Source organism: Mus musculus, chromosome 4, assembly GCF_000001635.26.
Source record: "Mus musculus strain C57BL/6J chromosome 4, GRCm38.p6 C57BL/6J".
NCBI classification, from domain to species: Eukaryota; Metazoa; Chordata; class Mammalia; order Rodentia; family Muridae; genus Mus; species Mus musculus.
The window spans coordinates 102,347,779-102,371,614 of record NC_000070.6 but is presented as its reverse complement, the minus strand read 5'-3'; the positions used below and the strand labels follow the sequence as shown (position 1 = coordinate 102,371,614).

The 23,836-nt window shown below is 39.4% G+C and overlaps 1 protein-coding gene across 3 annotated transcripts in view; it reads right to left on the bottom strand.

Annotated features, from left to right (window-relative positions):
• Pde4b (phosphodiesterase 4B, cAMP specific) overlaps positions 1-23,836 on the bottom strand; it is a 519,944-nt gene that overhangs the window by 235,661 nt on the left and 260,447 nt on the right. The window lies entirely within an intron of this gene.

Below are 23,836 nucleotides of genomic sequence, written 5' to 3'. Positions count from 1 at the left end.
CAACATAAGAATGCTAACACGGGCCAGGGAAAGCGGTAGAAGAGTGAAAAGTGTTACCTGGGAGAATTAGACCTGCCTCCGAGAGCTATGTCAGACCAAAGCCCCACAAGCTACCGATGGGAGAATGACAAAAATTAGAAAGAGATTTCCAACCTTGAAACTCTTAAATCAAACGCGAATGATCTAGAAAAGAGCGTCAATCTTTTCCAGAAAGAGAAGTTCTGCAGGGTCTTCTTGTCTAATTCTTAACCGCCGTCGCCCCCACACCGCCCTCAATTCAGCCGAACAGTATTCGCTCGTTCTCAAAGTTATCCCACACGTGCCCACCACCTGCTCATTTTCTTCATGCTTGCTCAAACCCTATCATTTCATTTTCAAAGTCTGAGGTAAAATGACCCCTCATCAGGTCAAACTCTCTCCAATGGACCCAGTCAGATGTCCACTCCCTTCCTATGAATTCTCCTATTACCTTGGGTATATCTGTCTTCAGACTGACTACTTTCATCTTGAGCCCATCACCTACATCACTCAGAATCTTAGTTTCTCTTGGGGTCTCTGTCCCCAAGCCGGAACCACTCCTCAATATGTCTGTATAGACCTCATGATACTTAAGTCTGGTTTCCTATAGTGGACTGGGAGACTTTACATAGATATATAATCTGCTTAATGCATAGTACAGAGACCTTTCTAATCATTATATATTTATATATTATTATATTATATTATATATTTAAGGACATAATATAGGTTCATATAACAAACAACACATAAAAGACAAGACAAGATAAATTTTGTGCTTCCAGAGGACATAGTAGAGAAATAATTATGACCAATATATCTACCCAAGGTCCAACTTCTATTGTGTGGGGACCAGAGAAGTAGTTTTCATGATCAAACCCAGAACCCAGACTTATGTTAAGGAAGTAAAAAGTGGCAGTGAAAGTTCAGAAATAAAATGCTGCTACTCCTAGAAACTGTAAGGTGGAAGTTGGAAAGTTATGTTAGAATCATGGAAAAACAAGAGTCCAAGTCACCTTGTCAACATGACTTTAGAATGTCCAGAGAATTTTTGAATCAGCAGAACCTCAGAATTCCTTCAGGTGGACATCATGGTCAGTTTCTGAGGTGAGGTTATTTTATCAGCATTAAGAAACAAAAAACAAAAAAAAACAAAAAAAACAAAAAAAAAACAAAAACAAAAAAACAAAAAAACACGGCATATTCTTCCTATTCTATTCAGATTCTAAACATTTGTCTGTTTGACTTGCCAAAGCCAGACAAGAGGTGGCTATGCCTGATGGGAAGTCTCCAAATGCTTGCCATCCTGATATATCTGAGGTCATACTTGATCATCAATTTGAACATGTTATTGATTTTTTTGTAGTCTGCTTAGCTTGTATGCAGGGTTAAAAAATAATCAAACTCTGGAGTTCAGTATTGGAGGAATTCATAAGAATATTGTCACTGTGTGTCACCTTAGCTGTGTGGCAAGGTAGCTACAAAGCCTAACACTTTTATATTTAATGTTTATTTCTTGACAATGGTGATTTTCAACATTGAATTCACACTTGCATTTCTTAGAGAGCTGTTAAAACTTTTATGTTTAGAATAACTTCAGACATGTAGGTCAATTTGATTTGTTGTAGAACCTGAGCAGTGCTTTAAACATAGTTGATCTAAAATTAAGCAACACTTGAGAACACTTCTCTATGGCAAAATCATCGTAGGTTGAACATTAATGCCATGCTATTAATACTTAGTGCATTCATTCTCCATGATCAGACAAACTCAATGGAGGGAAATTATAGAGAGAAAGCTGGTTATGTAACAGATTAAAGAATCTTTTTAGACAGAAACTTCTCAACAATAAATTAAATTAACAGTGTCTAATTCGGGAAGACACTGAGGCCAGATAAAATTCAACACACTGTCGTCTGTGGGATACTCTCTACAAGGAGATCCAAAACTGGATAAGACATGATCTTCATTTTCAATCTAAGATTTTTTTAAAATTTCATTTTAAGCTTACATAATTTTTACATCAATTGTTTTATTTTGATCAGATTTATACAGTTCAGAACCTGATAGCACTCTACTCTTCCTTTTCTTGGACTTCATCTTATCTGAGAAATCTACTTCATTACCCGAAGCGTTGTCTATCTCTTGCTATAGAACCTTAGGCAGAGTAGCTAGGGGAAGGTCAGTTCCTTCATCTCTGAGGAAGAGAACAGGAGCTGAGTCTTTTCAGGCAGCTATGACAAAATGCTCTACACAGAGTCGCTCACAAACAACAGAAGTGGCTGTATCTGTAGCCTAAAGGTTTGGAAGATGGAGTTTAAGGACCTGTTTTCTAACCAGAAACAGTAACTTCTTTTGTGTTTTTTCTGTGGTAGAAGATAAAGGGCAACTCTCTGGAGTCTCCTTTAAAAGGATGCCCATCAAATTTATGTGTCCTGACCTCTTGATTTAATCACCCCAGAAAGGTCCCACCTCCTAATGCTATGGTCTTGGTGATTAGGTTATGTGATATTGGAAGGGCAGGAACCTTCAGACCACAGCAGTTCATAATAACTGAAGTGCTTGCTTTCCAATGGTCATTGCAGATATTACATGGAATTATATACATAATAGATTCAGCACAGAATCTAGCTCCAAGACAGTGCTTAATCAATGCTAATTATTACCTATGAGTAATCAATATAATCAGTGTATATTTATGACCCCTCTTGTCTTTCTCTTATATTTTAAAGAAACTAATATCTTTTAAGAACCTCTAGAACCTAAAGTAGAGCTCTATTAACAGCGGATGGAAACTAACTCATTTTTATGTATTAAAGAAGATATGAAAAATAAGAGCTGTCTTATGGAATGGGGCTCTCTGTTAATCCAGTTACAAATGCCTCTAAAGTGGATATTTCATAATCAGCAGTTTCATTTTTAACTGATGTCTGCGCTCTTCCTTCCCCCTGAGAAGCTAGATAATCCAGTGCCTAGAATTAGCTTATTAGGGACTACCACAGTGAATACTGCTGCATAAAAATCACAGGATCTTGGATCAGAAAGTGATTAAAACATAGGGTAGCCGCAGCAATTTTGTACTCACTTGTCCTGGTGAAACCCATTTTTGTTTTATAAATCATTAGATATTTTCCAATTCTGTGGGATAATGTAAATTGATGTTTTCCTTCACAAAGAGCTAGTTAAAGTAGAATCCTGTTGGCAATTATAATTGTAAATCAATCACCAGCTTTGAAATACCAAATGCAAATAAAGCCGCTTCAAGCATAGGACATCTGGAGCAGGCTAGCAAGGCAACTCCTGGTTTGTTCCACAGAGCAAACTGTTGTGGTTGGGTAAACAGATTAACCTTTTCAGACGCTGCTATTCGCTATTCACTATTCGCACATCGGATCCAAACCCGTAGGGAAAAGCACCTTTCAGGGCTGGAGAATTCTAAATGCAAAGTTAGTGTCTCAAAAACTCCACATTGATTGAGAAAAGTACGGTAAAGTGCCTTGGCCATTTCCGAAGCTGCCAGTCTATAGAGCAAAGTGCAGTCCTCGCTAGATTCTGAAGTGGGAGACCTGGCTTGCAGTCCTGTTTGGCTATTTCCTCCTGCCGGTGTCTTAGGTATCATCACGTTTCTCTGAGTTTGTTTTTGTAGGTAAAGTGGGGAGGACACTACCTCCTCCACAGGGTTATTACGGAGGTCGGTCCTTAAAAACTATGTAACTCTACAACACTTCAAAAGGCTCCAACACACAGTAAGGCTGTATGCTGGTGCTGCAGGACAGGAGAGCAACACAGAGGCTGAAGAGACAAAGGGAAACTGCCTTATGAGCATCACGCAGCCTCCATGGAAGCAAATCCCATATACTCATGTGTCATCTTGACTATGCAATTGAAATGAAAACCTGCATGGGGCATCAGTAGACCAACAGTAAATTTGATGATCCACTTTCAACTGCTCCCCCATTGGTATGTTTTTATGACTGTGCTTATGTGGCTCTTTGACTATTGCATTAGGCATTCTCCAATGCTCCCTGTCACACTGGTGGAAAATAATGACCCATTTCTGTCCTCACTACAGCCTGCCAAAGCAGATGTTCACTGATTAATTTCTTCCAATTCATTATTGTGAATAAACGCTTGAAATGTAAAGACTACAACAAAAATGAACCAAGAAGTGTTGACTGAGAGGTTGGGACAGTTTCTAAGCTGTTACCAGTACTGTTATTTCCAGGCCAAGGTCAGCTCACCTGCTTCACTCAGACCCAGAGGTTTTATAATATTCCAAGCATCTCATTTGAGTCTTGGCTTCCAATCATCCAATGTTTATGAGTTGATCAATTTGTATACACTGGTTAATTTTTTTTTTTTAAATTGTAGGTTAAAAGTAGTGGTTCTAAAACAGCTGCAGTCTTGGTTTTCAGTTTGGTTTGATTTTTGGCCACACAAATAGTGGACTTCTAATATAAGAGACTTGGTATTATAAAAGCTGTTGGGAAATGGTGATTTGGCAGACTCTGCAATTAGGCATTGTTTGCTAAGAAGCCACACCTGGCAACACACACAAAAATACCTGACAAGAAAATCTATGAGCCATTTTAATCTCCTGACAATGAAGTCACATGTGTAGGGTCTTAAAGATTCATGGCCAACTAGAAAGCTGGAGCCTAGCAGGATTGGGGCTCTTGTTCTCAAAGCTCCCCTCTACATGGACTCATACCTGCCAATATTTTGTTACATAAGCAAAAGCCTTCACTATACTGAATGCGACCAATCAACATTTGTTGTTGTTGTTGTTGTTAGACATCACTCACTCAAGGCTGGAAAGGCAACATAACACGATTTGCGTTCATACTCTGAGACATACTTGTGACAGAATAAGAAACTTAACTAGGTTAAAAAGTAATCACTATAATAAATAGATCCAGAAGCTAGGGGAGTTTATTTACTGTCCTTAGTGTGCCAGATAGCCTCTGTTTGATCCTCCCACACAAACAAACTTCTTTGAGCTGGAAAAGCCTCACCTCCCTGAGTAACTGTACTTCTCCTTCCTTGTACAACTTTAGCCCATGAGGAGTAGAGGCAGAACCAGAGAGCCATTTCTAGGCCTCCAGGAGTCACTCTGGACAAAGGAAAAGCCTCATGTACTGTATGACATTGGTCTCACTTATGCACCCGATTCATCCCTTGCCTCAGTTCATGAGACTTGCGGAATGACAGAGGCCTCACCATTTACAGCTTCACACCTTAAGTACCTCCCATGGTTTCCTTTATGCACGATGAATCTCCTCAAATGTTTGTTTGAGAGGGCTCAGGTTATTGCTAGGATCCTGATGTCTATCCATATATACGCAGAGAATTTCTGCATTATGTTTTATGAATATTTGTGTATATACCACAATTTCTTGGTGAAGAGAGGAGTGCTTACTCAGAGACCGCGCTACTGAAATCCAGCCGTACCAGATGTTGCTTATATGGGAAAGACACTGTTCTAAAACATTGTTGGTTAAAATGAGGTCCCAAGCCCAATAGGGACAGCATCTGGAGGACACATGAATGATTAAAATTCGAGTTCTCAGGCCTATCTGAGATTTACTCTGCAGCCCTGGAGGAGGGTCTGGCAATCTCTTTGACAAGCATTCTAGGGTGGTGATTCTATACATGATAAAGCTCAATAACCATATTTTAAGGCAGCATGCTAATATCAAATAAATAAGGCATGCACATGCATATGCATACACACATACACATACACACACACACACACACACACACACACACACACACACACACACTAGCTCATGGCTACAGTTTTGGTAAGTGACTCCAATAGAACTATGTGTTAGAGGGTTAGACCTTAACCTGGGACACCACTGGGAGGTGGTAGAACCTTTAGGAGGTGAGGCCCTGTGAAGGAAGTGGGTTTCTTTTTTCTTTTTGTAAAAATGCTTTTGTTTGTGTGTTAGGGATGGGAGTGTGCATGCCTAAGAGCACACGCAGAAGCTAGACAAGGACATCAAGTATCCTCTATCACTCTTACCTATTCCTTTGAGGTAGGCTCCCTTATTGAACTTGAGTTTTCTTGGCTAGACTGAAAGCTATGAAGTCTAGAAATCCTCTTGCCTTGGCCCACTTTAGAACTCAGGTTCTGGGTGTGTATGGGAGGGTCGGGGGGTGCTGGGATCCAAGTTCCAGTCCTCAAGATTGCAAAGGAAGCACCCATAACCCACAGCCCTGGGGGAGTGTGTCTAGCTCTTCTCTCTCCTTTGGCTTCATGACTGCCGTGAACTGAGCCTTTTCCTCTGACCCACACACTCATAATAATGCTGTTCTTTTATATAAGCCCCAAAGAAACAGAATTGCTTGTAAGCTAAAAGTTAAAAAACTTTGTGCCACACTTTTCCCCTTTGAAAGATGATTATTGCACGTGTTTGAATGAAGCAAAGTTGAATACTATGATGCAAAGCTTGAACTATGATGTAAACTTGAACTATAATGTAGTGTAAATAAAACTCTGTAGTTACAGGTACTTATGTTTATAGAAGCATTATTTGCTGTAGTGGTTTGAATATGCTTGGCCCAGGGCATGGCAATTTAGGAGGTATGGCCTTGTTGGAATAAGTGTGACTTGTTGGAGGAAGTGTGTCACTGTGGGGGTGGACTTTGAGACCTTCATCCTCTCTTCCTGGAAGTCAATCTTCTCCTGTTTGCCTTCAGAACAAGATGTGGAACTCTCAGCTCCTCTAGCACCATGCCTGCCTGGATGCTGCCATGCTTCCTGCTATGATGACAACGGATTGAACCTCAGAACTGGTAAGGCAGGTACAGTGAAATATTGTCCTTCCTAAGAATTGCCTTGGTCATGCTGGCTCTTTACAGCAATGGAAACCCTACTAAGACATTTGCCAAAGTCAGAAAGTAGAACAAGGCAGTATTTATCAATCGCTGAATGTGTGAGAAAATCATGAGAATTATTCAGCTTTGAAAAGGAATAGCTTTGCAACTGATGCCCCCATATAGCTGAATCTTGAGAACATGGTATTGACCAAAACGTCAAAAGAAAATACTGAATTGACTTCATAGCTATGAAGTATTTAGGGGAGTCAAATGGAATAGAAACAGAACATGTAGACGTGCGGTGGTTACCATTTGAGGCATGGGTTACCATTTGAGAGAGAAAGTACCATGAAGCATAAATAATTTTGGTCAGGAGATAAAATATTCTGGAAATGGATGGTGATGACAGTTATACCATACTTCAAAAGTACTTGTGCTACTCAATGATATTCCTTAAAATTCTTAAAATGGTAAAAAACCAAAACCATGTGATGTTTGCATATTTTGCCACAAAAAAAGAGAAATAGATATCGATTACTTTAAAATATAAAGGACAACTATTTCTAAAGCTACTTCAAAACTTATATCACTTAATAATGTGTGTGTGTAAATGTGTGTGTGTGTATGTATATGTATGGGTGTGTATGTGTATGGGGGTGTATGTGTGGTATATGGGTGTGTGTTTGTGTGTGTGTGTGTATGTGTGTATGTGTGTGTGTGTATGGGTGTGTGTTATGCTTGTGTGCCACAGAGCATGGGTACAACCGAGACAGAGAACAACTTGGAGAAGTCAGCTCTTTCTTTCCACCACATGAGTTCTGGGATTCAAACTCAGGTTGTTAGATTGAGCACTGGGTCCCCTAATCTGCTGAGCCATCTCACTAGCCCCATAAAAAGGCTTTTATTAATCTTGGGCATCATGTCTTTCCACAATGGCAAGAATCTGTCTGTCTTGAATGTTTGATGAAGGCAGTATTGCTTCATCATGTGTCTATAATTAATTTAAAGGTGTTTTATCAGATGGCTTAGTACTCATGGTGACTTTCATGGCTTTTCATTTGCTTCAAAGTCACTTTCAGCTCTGTTGACGTTGGCTGCCATAGTTAGCTCTTGACCTCTCTCATCCATGGTTCAGAAACCTCTCTAGCGGTGGTTCTCAACCTTCCTAATGCTGTGACCTCTAATACAGTTCTTCATGTTGTATGACCCCAACCATGAAATCATTTTCGTTGCTACTTCATAATTGTAACTTTGCTAATGTTACGAATTGAAATGTAAATATCTGCTATGCAGGGACTCTGCTATGTGATAAGGCTGTGAAACGGCTGTTCGGTCTCCAGAGGAGTCGTGACCCAAGCTTGAACACTGCTGCTCTTCAGTCTCCATCAGTTCCCATGAGAGAGGTGAGAAGCACAGCAGTTGTGCACACAGCTGCATTGATGCTCTGTGACACATAAGCTTAACACACATGCGCACGCACCCCCACCACACACACACACAGCTGAAGCAGTGTGAGGCCAATGGTAACTCCCCTCCTCCTAGTTGCTGTTTAATAGAAACGGGAGAGGATTGCACTGAGTGTTTCCCACATATTACGTCCCTTCACCCTCTGTACATCTCATTCAAGTGCTTTTCTGACAAGACTATAAGGTAGACACGTGAAAGCCTCAGAGAAGTCAAAGTTCTCGGGTTTGTCTAAATGCTACTGTGTAAGCAGAATGAGAATACAGAGAATTGATTTCTGCATCTGTGCCTCAGCCACCAAGCATCCTCACCCATTCACTGCAGGCACCACACTGGTGTGTTGTGGATCGGATAGCAGTCACATTAATGGCTTGTTTAGGAGTGAACAGATGTGTGTCTGTGGAGCCTGTCTCTTATCTGCCTACTTCTACTTTGTCCCAAGAGTAGACATTTGTAGTGAGAAATATATAACAGCATTCTTCCAGGTAGTTAAAGCTACCTTGGTTATAGATAATGGAGCAGTAAAAATCGTTCAGTTCTTACTCATTCTTCCTTACTCAGAAGACCAAGCATTTTTTTCCTTCAAGCTCTTACCAGTTTGTACCCTTTAAGAAAACCAATGCTCAGGTAATGATTTAAAAGTCAGGATTCCTTGAGAATGCTATGCATTTATGAAGATTTACAATGTTTTCGCTAGAACCATCAGATTTTATGATATCGGGCCCTGCAATACTGCTGGGAGTTTACATTAAGCCTAATACTTCAACTGAAAAATGTTGTCAGGAAATGACTTGTTCCTTTCGCAACCAACCCATCTTAAAAAGTCATAAATTTAGCTTTGCCCCTGAGAGACTAACCAAAAGGAAAAAAAAAAAAAACCTTACAGTATTAGAGCAGCCTTTAACTTCACCTACAGAACTATCATTTCAACAACATTTTATATTCTCATATAGAATTTAATAAATTTCTGAAATGAAAAATCATTCTAAAATGTTCTCAGGACATCTGTGGTCCATTTCAGATGTATCTCCACCAGGACACCCTAAATACTTTTTCAGACACTCTGTTCTAACAACAGTGCATTAATTATCTCATCTTTTAATGATCAGGAACAGTGATTAGCAATGGATATTGAAATATCTTATTTAAAGTAATTCAAATTTTGTTCCATGTCCACCATTGAGACAGAAGAGCACAATGGAATGTTGTCAGTAGTACAGGAATAAGGACTTCATATATAACCAAAGGGCTAGCAAGGCAAGAGAGAGAGAGAGAAACAGAGGGGGAAAGGGAGGGGGAGAGAGACAGAAAGAGATGGACAGAGAAAGATGGACAGAGAGAGAGAGAGAGAGAGAGAGAGAGAGAGAGAGAGAGAGAGAGAAAATTAGGCTAGATCTTTTTATTGTACTATATTACTTACATTGATTGGCTTGTTTTCTTATGGGGCACATAGTAAACACTGGATACAGGATGCAAATTGCCATGGTTTTCACTGAACAACCAGGACTCCTCTCCAACTTCACCAGGCTGAATCAGTACCTACTGTAACAGTGCCAGCCACCAGGAAAACATTCCATTTCACTCTGAGAACGTCACTCCAGGCCAACATTTGTCTCTGTTATGCTTTTTTGGAAGCAGGAGTTTTGCTATGTGACTTGGGGGTGAGTTTGAACTTGTAGTCTTTCTTCTTTACTTCATGCAAGGAGAACAACAGCAGTGGCAACACCCATTTCCTAGTCCTGCTTCAGGTCCTTCAGCTCTCAATAGGTAAGCATACAGAGATGTAGCCAGGTGACACTTGTATAGGACAGGATGTCTTTTGTGCACTTATTATGCTCAACTATGTCCATGATGTTAGTCTTTAGGTGAGGAGCCTTGGTAGCTCTTTCATGGCAGAGAACAGTGTTTAAGAAAGTCAAGTTTATGAACATGTATACTCTTCAGTCCCCCAACTGAGCTAAATCCTTCTTCTGTGGGGTTAGTGATTTTACTCTATCACAAACAACAGGCTGACCAGCTGTAGAACATATCATTTTCATAAAGAACCATGGCATAGTTCCATTCATATAATCAATTCCCAAAGAGATAGAATTTACTATTTAGAAATTATATTTTCTTTATGATCCCTAGTAAATTTGATAGAAAGTTTCTGACGTCTAGATTTATCAGTAATTAAGTGATCATGAAAAAGACATGCTTAGACACCAGAAACTCACATGCAAACTGAAGCATCATTTCTGAGTGACCCTGCAGGCTCCTTCTGTATCAGTTTTATTCTAGTAACAAAAGACATGTATTGCTTTATGAAATAAATATAGATGTCAATTCCAAGTACATGAAAAGAGACATGTTTTGTAGACATGTTAACGGAAGCTGCCCATCGGGATTTTACAGTATCTCCAGTGAATTTTTTTTTCACCTAAGTCCAACATATGTGATTAAAAGGCTTTAGTGGTAATTCCCCCAAACAACAATGAATTCAGTACTACAAAGCCAGGGATCACTAACTCATCTCACCTCATGCAAAGTCAGTCTCAGTGTTTCCCATGTGCAGCGTAAATGGCAGTTTCTTATTTACAAATTCAAATCTGTTTGGGACTATCTGTGTTTTCATAACACTTCAAAGTGAGTACTTCTCTGAAAATATTAGAACGGAAATTCCACAGCTAAGTCAGAGTGCTACTTCAAGACAGACACATTTTCTTTAAAACAATCCCTAAATGATAATGATATAAGTATTTAAACAAAATGATGTCTAGTAAATTCATTATTAAGACCCTGGGTGGAAACTTTAACATTTGGGTAAATCAATGTTGGCTCGGCATCTTGACTCAGCTCTAGTGCTTTGGGGAAAATTAAACTCTATACAGCAGTTACTCTCTGGTCACAAGTATAGTAGAGTTAGAACTTGACAAATCCTAACACAGATGGATCATGGAAGGCAGTCTTAGCCATACACTAGCTATTTAAGCTGAACTTTAACATTCAAATTGGCCCCATACCAATTCATTCATTCACTCACTCATTCATTCATTCATTCACTCATTCATTCACTGGTTGAGCCATTACCAGTGCTGAGCTCTGCACAGATACTGTACACACTGATGAATTCACAGGCTCAAGTCCAAGTCATAGACGACAACTCACTCTGAGGTAAGGGAAGGAGGAGAAATGCAAATATGAACACAGAATAAAGTAGAGGGGCTGCTTCAGAGGTTAAGAGCACTGGGTGCTCTTCCAAGATGATTCAGGTTTGACTTTCAGCACCTACATTTTACTGCAATTCCAGTTCCAGGGGTTTCTAGTGATGTACACAGACATACATGCAGACAAAACAACAATGCACATAAAATAAAATAAATAGGTCTATTTTTAAAAACTAAAATAGAGAAGTAGAAAGAGGAGGTTCTAAATGAAGATGGTGGCTAACAAAGAGTCCATGGTGCAGTGACATTTATAAAGGGTGTGACAAAGTAAGGAGTGAAACGAAAGATTATTTGAATAAGGTACACTGTAAGGGACCATCACAGCTGAGAAAGAAAGATGTGTGTATCAGTGAAGAGTAGAATTATGGCTTAAATCTGCCTCCTGCTAACATAAGTACTGAAAAAGGTGAAAAAATAACCAACCAGGAAATTATTATATTATCAATATGTTGAATACTAACTTTTTATGTAATATTGTCAAATTAGACAAACAAATTGTATTCAGATATAGGCTTAAAAATACATTTGCTATTAAAATCGTATGAAAGTGTATTCCAGAGGTCTAACTGGAATTTGAACCCTTTGAACTACAGTTCCCTGTTCCTTGTGCCCTTTTGACCCTCTCATCTCCAGCCTCTAGAAACCATCCTTCAATTTTCTGTTGTCCATGAGATTGACTTTCTGAAACTGTGATAACATAAAGAAAAATATATCAGAACAACAAGGTAAATACACACACACACGAGTGTGTGTGTATATATGTATATATATATATATATATATATATATATATATTTCCAAATGAACAGAAATGTGTTGAATGGCATATGACTACATATTTTTAAGACTTTCAGCAAGCCAGAGGACAAAGACCAATCTAACATATAGATCTAATTTTGGGAACTGAGAGGAAATGAACTTTGACGATTCAGTTTCTTGTGTCCAGGGGTATGTATGCATGCGCGACTGTTTTAGCAGGAGATATGTTTCTTGTATGGCATAATAAAGCTAAGAGCATACTATGAAAATATAGCTGAGGGCTGGCTAGGCTTATGGATTGGGTTGGTTTGGTTTTGTCAACTTGACACAAGCTGAAGGCATCTAGAGAGACAGAATCTCAGTTTCTAGAATGCCCACAGTATATTACTGGTCTGTGGGCAAGCCTTGGGGCATTGAATGATTGATATGGGTGGGCCCATACCATGGGGGGTAGGCAATCCCACACTTGCAAAGATGGTCCTGAGTCGGTAAAGTAAGCAGGCCGAGCAAACCATGATGAACAAGCCCACAGGCACTATTCCTCCATGGCCTCCGCTTCAGGTCTTGCCCCTAGGTTCCTACCTTGAGTTCTAGCCCTGACTTCCCTCCGTGAGAGTGTGACTTAAGAGCTGTAAGATGAAATAGATGCTTTCCTCCCCAATGTGCTTTCAGTTGCAGTGTTTTCTCACAGTGATCAAACCCCTAGCTAACGCAGTTGGGAAAGCTAGAAGATAATGCTTCAGTCAGAATGTTTTTTAATGTTGTCATTTTTAAGCATAATCAAAGCTTTAGATAAATGTTTAGAAATGGGCACTCTCACTAGAGTATAAATGAAAGCAGTTTCTTGAATGCTGAAGTTAATATTCTTATTCTTGGAACCTAGAGAGCAAAATTTCAGTATTAACCTCTGGAAGAGCTACCAAGAATGCTGATGAGAAGAAAAAGTCAGGCTGCATGTGAAATGTGTGCGTTTTAATGATAATTATTTTCATAGTGAAGGTTTCCAACTGTGAACAAATAGTGGAGTAGATCAGCTCTCCCACCTCAAATAATAAAATCTTGACCAAATCAATGAAACAGTTGACGGTTTCCTTAGCAAAAGTAAAAAACAGTGAATTCCATAAATATCAGGGTACTGCCTAAGGACCAAGACATGGTCTAGAGACACTGATGAGTTAAGGGAAGACCACAGAAGCAGATACTCCAAGACCTTGCCAGAGGTGAGCAAGGTACAGAGATAGGGCCTTGGGATCCCCTTGAATGTGACACGAGTACAGTGAGGGGAAACCAGTGTGACTGAATCTCCGTCCGAATAACTCTGCGAACTCTCGTTCAGTTAATCCTAAATTGTTTTCACCAGCTGCTGTCATTACTGGGAGCATCATCAGGAATCATCTCTTAGTTACCACTGCAATGGTAAAGCTTAACGAGCCTCTGACTAATGATGGCTACGGACCTGCTCTAATGTCTCAAAACACAAGCTCCGAAAGACTCAAATGGATTCTAAGTGGACTAGCTGTGCCAGGAAAAATACAGCCAAATGAAGACACAAACAATTTGAAACATAAAATGTCCATAAGTTAATAAAGAAATATAGGACAATGAAATAAAAAATGTAAACAGAAAGAGAACCAATAGAGTGCTTAAAATAAGTGAATATAAATACATTTTATTTGATCGACCATAAAGAGGCAAAGAGGGGTAGAGAAAAGAAAAAGGCATGGAACACAGCACTCTAAGTAATGAGAAGACCTCAGGGCATTCCATTGCTGATAGGTAAAACACTGCAGGAGAAATGGAGGGCAGGACATAGAATTCACTAGGCACGGGTGTGCAGAGAGCTCTGTCCTTTCAATTTGGGGAGCAGATTAATTTTAAAAAATGTGCAAGATTCTGGAGCAACAATTATTCAAAGAAGAAATGGGAAAGATAGTTAAACACATAAGAATGGCCTGAGCATCATTAAAAACAGGAAAATCACACAGCAAAACTACCATGATGGATTGTCATAGATCATCCACACAAGAGTGCCTGACATGAAGTAAGACTGACATCTATCCCAAACTGATAAAAAAAAAAATGGAGTTACTGAATTCTAATTCATGAGTAAGGTATAAGGTTATTCAAACATTTTCCAAATTTGGCAGTTTCATCTGAAGTAGAATATGCATTTCCCATGCCAACCAGTAATTCCATTCTCAAGTATTTATCCAATACAGATAGATGCCTGCCCCCACAGGTTCATACCAGCCTGGTATAGTTAAGAACAAAACCTTGAGACAACCTAAGTGACCAATACCTTCAAGGCAGATGAATAAACTGTGGAATGTTTACCCAGGCATACTACACACCAATAAAGGAACAAACTACCGATGAATAAGACGTGAATTTCTGATGACCTGAGTTTCATTCCCAGAACTCATGTGATGGAACAAAAGAGACAATTACTACAAATTATCCTCTGAGCTCCTCATGGAAGGCATGAAGGGGGGATTATATGTATATGTATATTATATATGTATATACATATATATATATATATAATATGTATATAATACACATACACACACACATATATGTGTATAAATGTTTGAATGAATCTCAAAAAAATGATGACAACTGAAAAACAACAAGCAAGAAACAGAAGGCTATGCACTATTTGATGTCCTAGAAAAAAAGAACATCTGACGCTGCTAAGTGATGAGGTAGTGGAAGAAGATTAAAACATGGCAGAAGAGGGAATTTTGGATATGAGGACAGTATTCTACATAACAGTTATCCAATAGAAATGTAATGCCAGGTATATATATATCCATATATATTATTCTACTATCCACACTCAAAAACAGACAAATGAGGTAACTAACAATCATTTTATTTAATATCAAAATATGGTTACTATAAAGCAAAAAATTATTATTGAATATGCATAGATTGAATATATTTTTACCCTTATACTACAACTTAACTAGAGCTGGCCACATGCCAAAGTTGAGGAGACTCATGTCATTTTGAACAGAACTATGGTAAAGTTAATGGCAATAGTTAGGTAACTGTGCATATTTGCAAAACATTGGAGGATTATACGGTGAATGTTATCAGAGTTTAATCAGTTGTAGCAGTTTGATTTGCATGCCCGCTATTGTAAAAGGCCTGTCTCCATGTACTTGGAGGCAAAGACCAAGGATATAGAAGTAATAAAAAAACAAGGAGATAAGCAATCCTTGGTGTGTGTATGTGTGTGTGTGCTGCATATATATGTGTGTGTGTGTTTATGTATATAACCCAATCTCAAAATTTAAAAATTATATATATAAATAATATCACAGATTCATAAGAATAATTGACTAGTTTCTATGAGTTTTCACTTTAAAAGTCTTTTCTGCATTTCGATGCAAGAAAGATTCACCACGATGCCTGGTTTGTGTGCTGGACACTGAACTATTAGACATGTGATATAATTCCTCTTAACTTGGTCTCCTCTCTAACACTGAAGTGATTGCTTGTATGATATGCATTAGACACTCTACACTGGCCCTTTTCTTTACAGTTAGGCAACGATCAGTACCCAAATTTTGCAGGTAAGGAAACTAAGTCTTAGAGAAGTTAAACAGCTTGCTTGCTCAAGATTGCAATATAGAAGCCACGGGAGATTCCATTCGTTCCAAAGGAACTTTCTGTTGAACAGCATTACCTCTTACTGTGGAGCTTAAACTAGTTATCCTGGGAAGTTAATGATGCCATAGAGCACAGAGTAGTAATTAAGACCTCTGATTCTGGAGTGATACTGGACAAAGCTTCAGCCACCGCTGCTATTTAAGTCTGGACTTTGGAAATTCTGCTTTGCCATTTAGCCTCAGTTTCCCATTCTGACTAAATACAACAGTCATGGAATCATACCATATTGATTCATTCTCCAATAGCCTGTGATCTTCTGGAACTTAGGAAATCCTGCCCTTTGTGATCCTCAGTTTCCGACTTACACCTTTGCACAGACTATGAGGACAAGTGATGATGCTGTGTCTTAAACATACCGGGTGATAGCCAGGTCTATAGGAGTTCATCATTTTCACGGAACTGCACAAAAGTTCAGAGATGTCTTCAAATCCCAAACTTCAGTTCTTGCAGAGTTATGAGATAGTGTGCAACCAACAGAAGACCTTCACCCAGACATCCTTATGCAACTCTAACATAATCCTCAAAGTCTGTGAATCATGACAGTGACTTACCAACCAAACACTGCTGCTGAAGTTCCCTCCCATCCAGCTGTCCGATTAAACGAGGTCAGATTTGGAATCCTATGTATTCAACTTCAGGGACTTGTTTGAACATCTCTTCTTTTAACAATGACAGGAAGCTCAGTTATTGATGTGAAAAGCCATTAATCATGGTTTTTATTAAATCTTAGGTGCATTGTTCTTCTAACCTCCCAAGCTTCAGAGACTTTCAGCTTCCTGTGTCTTCTGTTTTGAGCTGTCTTTCTGATCCAAGCATCTCTTAGCCATTCCTTACTCTTCCATCTTATCTTACTCCCTAGAAAGCTTTTCCTAGATCACTCTTATTCTCTTCTTCATCTGTTTAACTTCATATCATCTCTGACTCCCAGAATGTGGGAGCATTATAAGTCATTATAGGTTACATTCTGTGTTTCCTACAATGTCAAGGGTGTTGTTCAGTGAAATCTCTATGCTATTTAGAACTGTACCGAGAATAAAGGAAAACTTATTGAATAAACAAGTAGGCATCAGAGGTATAAAATGGTTTCTGGGCTCCTGTTCTTATTATTTCACATATTAGGAGTGTGAACTACTTTGTTTCTGCCCATCTGGTTGCATAAATGTATGTGTCAAAATTCAAGTCTATCCATTTCACAGTGGTTGTTAGGAAAGTAGTTTTGAAGATAAGACAAAAGTTAGGTGAACAAATGTGTGAATAGGGGTTTCCATTACAAATGGTGGGGGGGGGGCCATTTACTTCAGCCAATCTGAACTTAGTGTTGCCCATTTCCTGGAGACCTAAGATGCACAAATGAGGGTAAACTTCTGCCTTCCTACTTGCCAAGGGGCAGCCACCTTCATAGCTGAGGCCATCTTGATAGCAAGATCCTGGCTCCAACTGCCTTACAGAATAGTAAAAACATGATGTGTCACACAGGGGAAAAAATAGCCAGTTTTAGAGCTACAGAAAGTTCCTAGATCTCAATCTGCCTCTCTGGTATAATGTTATCCAGAGTTTTTTATTTATAGTATCTTTAAATATGTAGTATCTTTTCCTCAGCCGCTTAGTATTATAAAAAGGGAGAAGATAATACCTACCTTCCTGAAAGGTTGGCTGTCTATAAAGTATCTGCTGTCAAATCATCTTCAATAAATGCTGTTTTCTTCTCCTTTCTCTATCCTGAAGCTCTGGCCTGGCTCTCGGCCATAGATTTCCAGTATCCCTGCCTAGATTACCGATGCTGCCATTTGGCCTTCAGCATTCCCTGTGTTGGACATTTGCCCACTCTGATGTGCAGTATTTGTCAACTTGGCATGGACTAGAGTCACCTGGGAAGAGAGGATTTCAATTGAGTAGGTGCCTCTAAAAAATTGCTGTGTGGGAATGCCTGTGGGGCATTGTCTTGAGTAATGATTGATGTAGGAGGGTCCAGCCCCCTGTGGGAGGTACTACTCCTGTGTAGATGAGTCTGGATTATATAAGAAAGCAAACTGAACAATTTGGGGAAAGGAAGCCAGTAAGCAATGTTTCTCTTCAGGGCCTGCCTCCCGGCTCCCTCCTTGAGCTCCTACCCTATCTTCCCTGGATGATTGCCTGCGAGCTGTAAGCTGAAGTAAACCATTTGTAAGGTGAAATAAACCCAGTTGTTTTTCAGTTAGTGCATCAACACAGCAGCCAAGAAGTCAACTAGACCATTCACTAGTATGATTTGTCCAAATAACCCATTCACACTGTGAGCTGTGCCATCTCAAACCAAGTTCTTAGATAATTTTAACATTTCATATGGATTGAAGATATTTAATCAGAAAATTGGAATGCCAAAAATGCTCCAATATCTAAAACATTTTGAGTTTTGGGATGAGGAACAAATAGAAAATTCCACATTTGATCTCATGGAATAGGCGTCTGAAAAATGCAGGTGCGCTAAAAATAGTGTATCAGATTGCCTGCAGTTCATGCATACAAAGTATAAAAGAAACATGAGTGAATTTGTCTGTTAGCCTCAGGCATCCCATAGATGCCTTACCATGTGTGTGCAAATATTTCCAAATCCAGATAATCCCAAATTCAAAATCCTTTTGGTGCTCAACATTTCAGTTAAGGGATGCACTTGTGCCATGGGCTAAGGCACAACTATACTGATGTTTTGATTGGTTTCCAGGTGACTCTGCTAAGCATTCAATATGGCCTCTAAGGCTCCGGAGGTGGGGTGGGGGGGGGGAATCATCCCTAATTGCCTGAAATATGTTCTCTTTCTATGCCCACTCTCACTTCCTGAATTCCAGCTTTGTAGCTTTTGCCTTTTTAGATTAAATTAGTCCTCAAATGTCTCCATAGCTATTATAAGGAGTTAACAATTCCTTAATGAGCTCAAGCAACAGTCCCCAATTCCATCAAAGTCTCTAAAATATGCTTGATTAGCAAAGAAGTCACATTTTTATGAAGTCCTTGAGCAACTGGACCTCTCCTGTCTTCCCAAATAATCTGTCTGCAATTTTTAAGAGTCTATGTTTTACCTGCTGGCTATGACTAAAGATAGAAGTTCATTAGAAGATAGAGGAAGATGATGCCATTTCAGAGGGGGGGGGGATGTGGAGAGCAAGTATATGACAAAGACCTAAAAAAAGTGTATAAAATTGAACATATGGCTTTTATGCCAAAATATCCCTATCACTCATTAGTATTATTAATGCCATAAGGAGATATTTTATCCTTTATAGACACCCAGCAAGCAGCAACCTGAAATTTTTGGAATCTCATTCTTCAGGAGAGCTTTCTTCTGTGCTTTTGAAGTTACCCACAAGAGTTATGTCATTGCTCATAACCAAGGAAACCACAGGAAACTTGGTTGCTAGGAAACTGCTGAATTGTCTCCATGAGGATCACCACAGTAGGCTTGGCTTGAATAGAACAGATGTTAGGAAAATAAAATCATGAAGTTGCTGTTACTTTAAAAAAAAAAATCCTAGGATGCCTCTTTAATTGCCAGCTACATCTCCTCACCTAAGAAGTACACTTTGTCATTTTTAAAGGCCATCACACAGGTTGTATGGGGGCCCACAACAGGGTGCTAGCAGGGACTGATGGGAAAGAGCCCCACAGTAGCAGATTAGCCACAGCACACATATTCTTCTTTTCTCCAATTAATCTGGCTAACTAGTGGAAAAGACATGGTGATATATCACTTCAACTGGGGGGTGGGGCAGGACTCTGCATGTTATTAGGTCTATGCGTTCCAACATTTTCTGGTTTCCTTTATGGTTAAAAAAAAAAGTGTGGGCTAATTCCCTAAAAACCTCACTGATTTTTTCATCAGTGTTTTATGATGTTTGCATGCACACATATATGCACACATAAAGTTGATCTTGGAGTTTGTGATTCCAGCAACCCCATGGGTATTCATTCTCTGAGAAACTACACCATGAGAACAAGAACAAAGGACTGTCTAAACTTGAACCACTTGAAGTATGCTCTCTCTCTCAGAGTACAGGGTCCCATAAAGCTCCCCATAAAAGACATGTATATTCCTGTGACCTGCTCTGTGCTCAGATTGTGGGTGTATTCATAAATCTATTTAAATCTGCTCAGAACCTGAATTTATTTCAGATGTGTACCATACTGTGAAAAATAGATTTTCTAGCCCAATCAGACATTTATGAGAAGTAAACTTCCTTTCCCCCCTTTTATTTCCTAATTATGTCCTAATTCTAAAGCCAGTGCTTTCCATTTTATATATGCCTTTGCTTCATTAATACTCTTCCTTCTTCTATTTGTATCCACGTATTTGAGAAAGGATCTTACTGTGTACCTCTGAATGGCTTGGAACTCTCTGTGTACCGTGGATGATTTCAAATATGCATCAATCCTCCTGTCTCTGCTTCCTAAATTCCTCAGATTAAAAGAATGTGCTACCACTCAGTCTAATTCCCTTTTCTATATTAGCCAGTGTCATTATTCTCAAGTAATGATCACTTCCAAATATCCACCAATTTTGTTTCTCAAAATGAACTTACTGGGACAAACTCCAGCCATCTGTTTTTCTATTTCCTAAGAGTTGTATTTTTCCTTCCATATCTATCAAGAGTTCATTTCTTGTGTAAATTTAGATTTTCAGGTTCTATTAAAAGGGATGAAATTTTTCATGTATTTTATATCATAAAAAACTGATGGAAAGTTGTATTTTCTTATTTTATTTTTTGATTGTTATTTTATGTGATAGGTGTTTTAACTTGCATTTATATCTATACCTGGTGCCCAGTGAAGCCAGAGAGAGCATCAGATCCCCTAGAACTGGAGTTATAGTTAGTGGCTGGGGATTGAGCCCAGGTTTTCTGGAAGAGCAACCAGTGCTATTACCTGCTGAGCCATTTCTCCAGACACCACTGGAATTTTAAATGATATGATTCAAGAGCTCAATTAGAAAATGAGATGGGGGCTGTGGCGGAGTGGTAGATACCATAGGATGTCACAGGATCATACTGGAAGCAAAGAGAAATGGTTGAGAAACTATGTACCTCAAAACATTTCTTGATGGAGCAAAAGCAACAACACTAATCCATTAGGTTACAAATATGTGAAAAGCCATGTGATTCTCTCAAATGTAGTCTTAGCAAGTGGTGGGCTAAGTAATCCTTTTATATAAAACCTCATATAAAAAAACCCTATATTGTCAGTGCCAGCATGAGAGTTAGGCTTATTACAAAAATTATCTGTGCACTCCCTATAATGCTGTACTGGGAAGGGGAGCATCAGTGAGGAAACCCCTACTGACACAGTGCCCAGCCCCGTCCTTTGTACTTGCTTGGTTTTCTTTATTAGTGGGGGCTCAGGTGAGTATTTAGACAATGAGTCCAAGAAGATTAAGCACAATACAAATAGGAGACAAATCAGCATCACAAAATCAATACATTAAAACTGAACAAGTGTCTGAAAGGACAGCCGGAGGCTATAATACTGCCTGTTACTCATAAAGTATTTTCAGTTCGTTCTCTAAGAATGCCCACCAAGTTCTGACATATATAATAACATCCTCAAAAGGAAGAAACTGGGACTCAAAGAAGCTGTGTGACTTGCTTGCAACTAGTTAACTAGTGAGAGTCTGGTGGTAGGACTTGTGTATGGTTAGCTTGTTACCCAGTAGATTGAAAGGTTTGTTCTTTGAGAACAAAAATCACAGCCCTACTGGCTGCCTTAGTTTGCTGTGACTCAAGAGCACAACCAAAGGCAGCCTGAGGAGCATAGGGTCTATTTCAACTTATAGTTGTAGTAGTTCACTATGAAGGGATGTGGGGGGCAGGAACTTAAAGGCAGGAACTAAAGCAGAGGCCACTGAGGAATGCTTATTGCCTGGACCCCAGGTTCACCATTTCTATACCTACAGGAATGGCCTGGCCAGAGCATGCACCTCCCAAAGTAGGCCTAGTTCTTTCTTGTCAATAATAAATCCAAAGAATTCCCCAAGGCTAGACTCCAGGTTAATCTGTAGGAGGCACTTTCTCAATTGAGATTTCCTCAATAACTCTAGCTTGTGTCAAGTTGACAAACTAACCAGGACGGTGGCTCAACAGAGTAAATTTCATTTCTCACTCAACTCTAGGTCTAAAATGGGTTACATGGGAACTCTGCTCATTACCATCCTGCAGAAACCTGGTCAATCTCCGCTGACATTTCCATGGTGGACGTAACTTTTAAACCTTCGGCCTCATAATGGCATAGCTTCTCTCTCCTTATTTTGAGAACTGAAAGCTAGTCACATGGGTAAGTCTAAGGGATAAGGAAGCCAGGGAAGCGATTACACTGTTCCTGAGAGGAAAGAGGATAGCCCTGGTGAGTGGTATGGCCTCATTTTGTTCACCTCTTCCCATTGAATGCTCCATGTGATGATGCTGAGCAAAGATGAAGCAGTGGGCTTCTGTTTCATTTAGGCTGAAAAAGTACAGCAATGCAAATATACTACAGAGTAGGTCTGCCACACATGCAGCAGATGGAGAAACACCTAAGGACTTTTAGAGAACACTCTAAATAAGCCACCTCTGTGTTGATGTACCATGTGCAGTGGATATTAATAGCATCGTATGTCATGATACAGACTAGCCAATATTAAGCCCCAATACTTTCAAATCCCTATCTCCTGTCTAAACCTTCCTCCTAAGAGAAAGGCTTTCTTACTAACTAAATAGTAATATCTAAAGGGATATACTTTAGACATCCAGAGGTATGAACCATTCCATAACTCACTCCTTGTCCTTAAAATATGACCTTATCCTCCATATACTTTATCAGCATTGACATGTGCCAGCTGACCCCTAAGTTAGAAACCTCAGATTCATTGCATCCTTCCCTGCCCTTCTGCCTCAACTGTCCAATTATCATAGCAGTACCTATTCAAGCCAATAGTTCCTCTCAGGCAAGCTGGAGACTCCTAAGGCAAACTCTTAACTGATCTCCTGGCCACCAATGAGAAATAGAACAATCTTTCTAAGAGGCCTTGTAAATGCTTCATCCCTGCCAACCAACGTCAGTAGGCCAGACCCAAGCCCACCAGTGTACACGGAGGGCTTTTAAAATAGAAGCACCACACTTTTGGCTGCATCTTCTGACCCTCAACCTACTTTGTGGTCACTGAACTACCAGGCTGTCTCCAAAATATCACTGACAGCTCTACTCTTCCCAGACTTCATAATCTTGTGCTTATGGCTCTCTTCCTTGGTGATCTGATGAACCCAAATCAAATATTATACTCCCCAGTTACATGTCTTTTTAACCATGTCTGTCATTGGCCTTATCACCTGACATCAGCCTTGTTTTATTTATTTATTTATTTATTTATTTATTTATTTATTTATTTATTTATTCACTTACTTACTTAATTTTTTTTCTAGATCCAGAGATGGATATTTTTTCTTTTTTTTAAATTAATATTTTTATTACATATTTTCCTCAATTACATTTCCAATGCTATCTCAAAAGTCCCCCATACCCTCCCCCCCCACTTCCCTACCCACTCATTCCCATTTTTTTGGCCCTGGTGTTCCCCTGTACTGGGGCATATAAAGTTTGCAAGTCCAATGGGCCTCTCTTTCCAGTGATGGCCGACTAGGCCATCTTTTGATACATATGCAGCTAGAGTCAAGAGCTCCGGGGTACTGGTTAGTTCATAATGTTGTTCCACCTATAGGGTTGCAGATCCCTTTAGCTCCTTGGGTACTTTCTCTAGCTCCTCCATTGGGAGCCCTGTGATCCATCCAATAGCTGACTGTGAGCATCCACTTCTGTGTTTGCTAGGCCCCGGCATAGTCTCACAAGAGACAGCTACATCTGGGTCCTTTCGATAAATTCTTGCT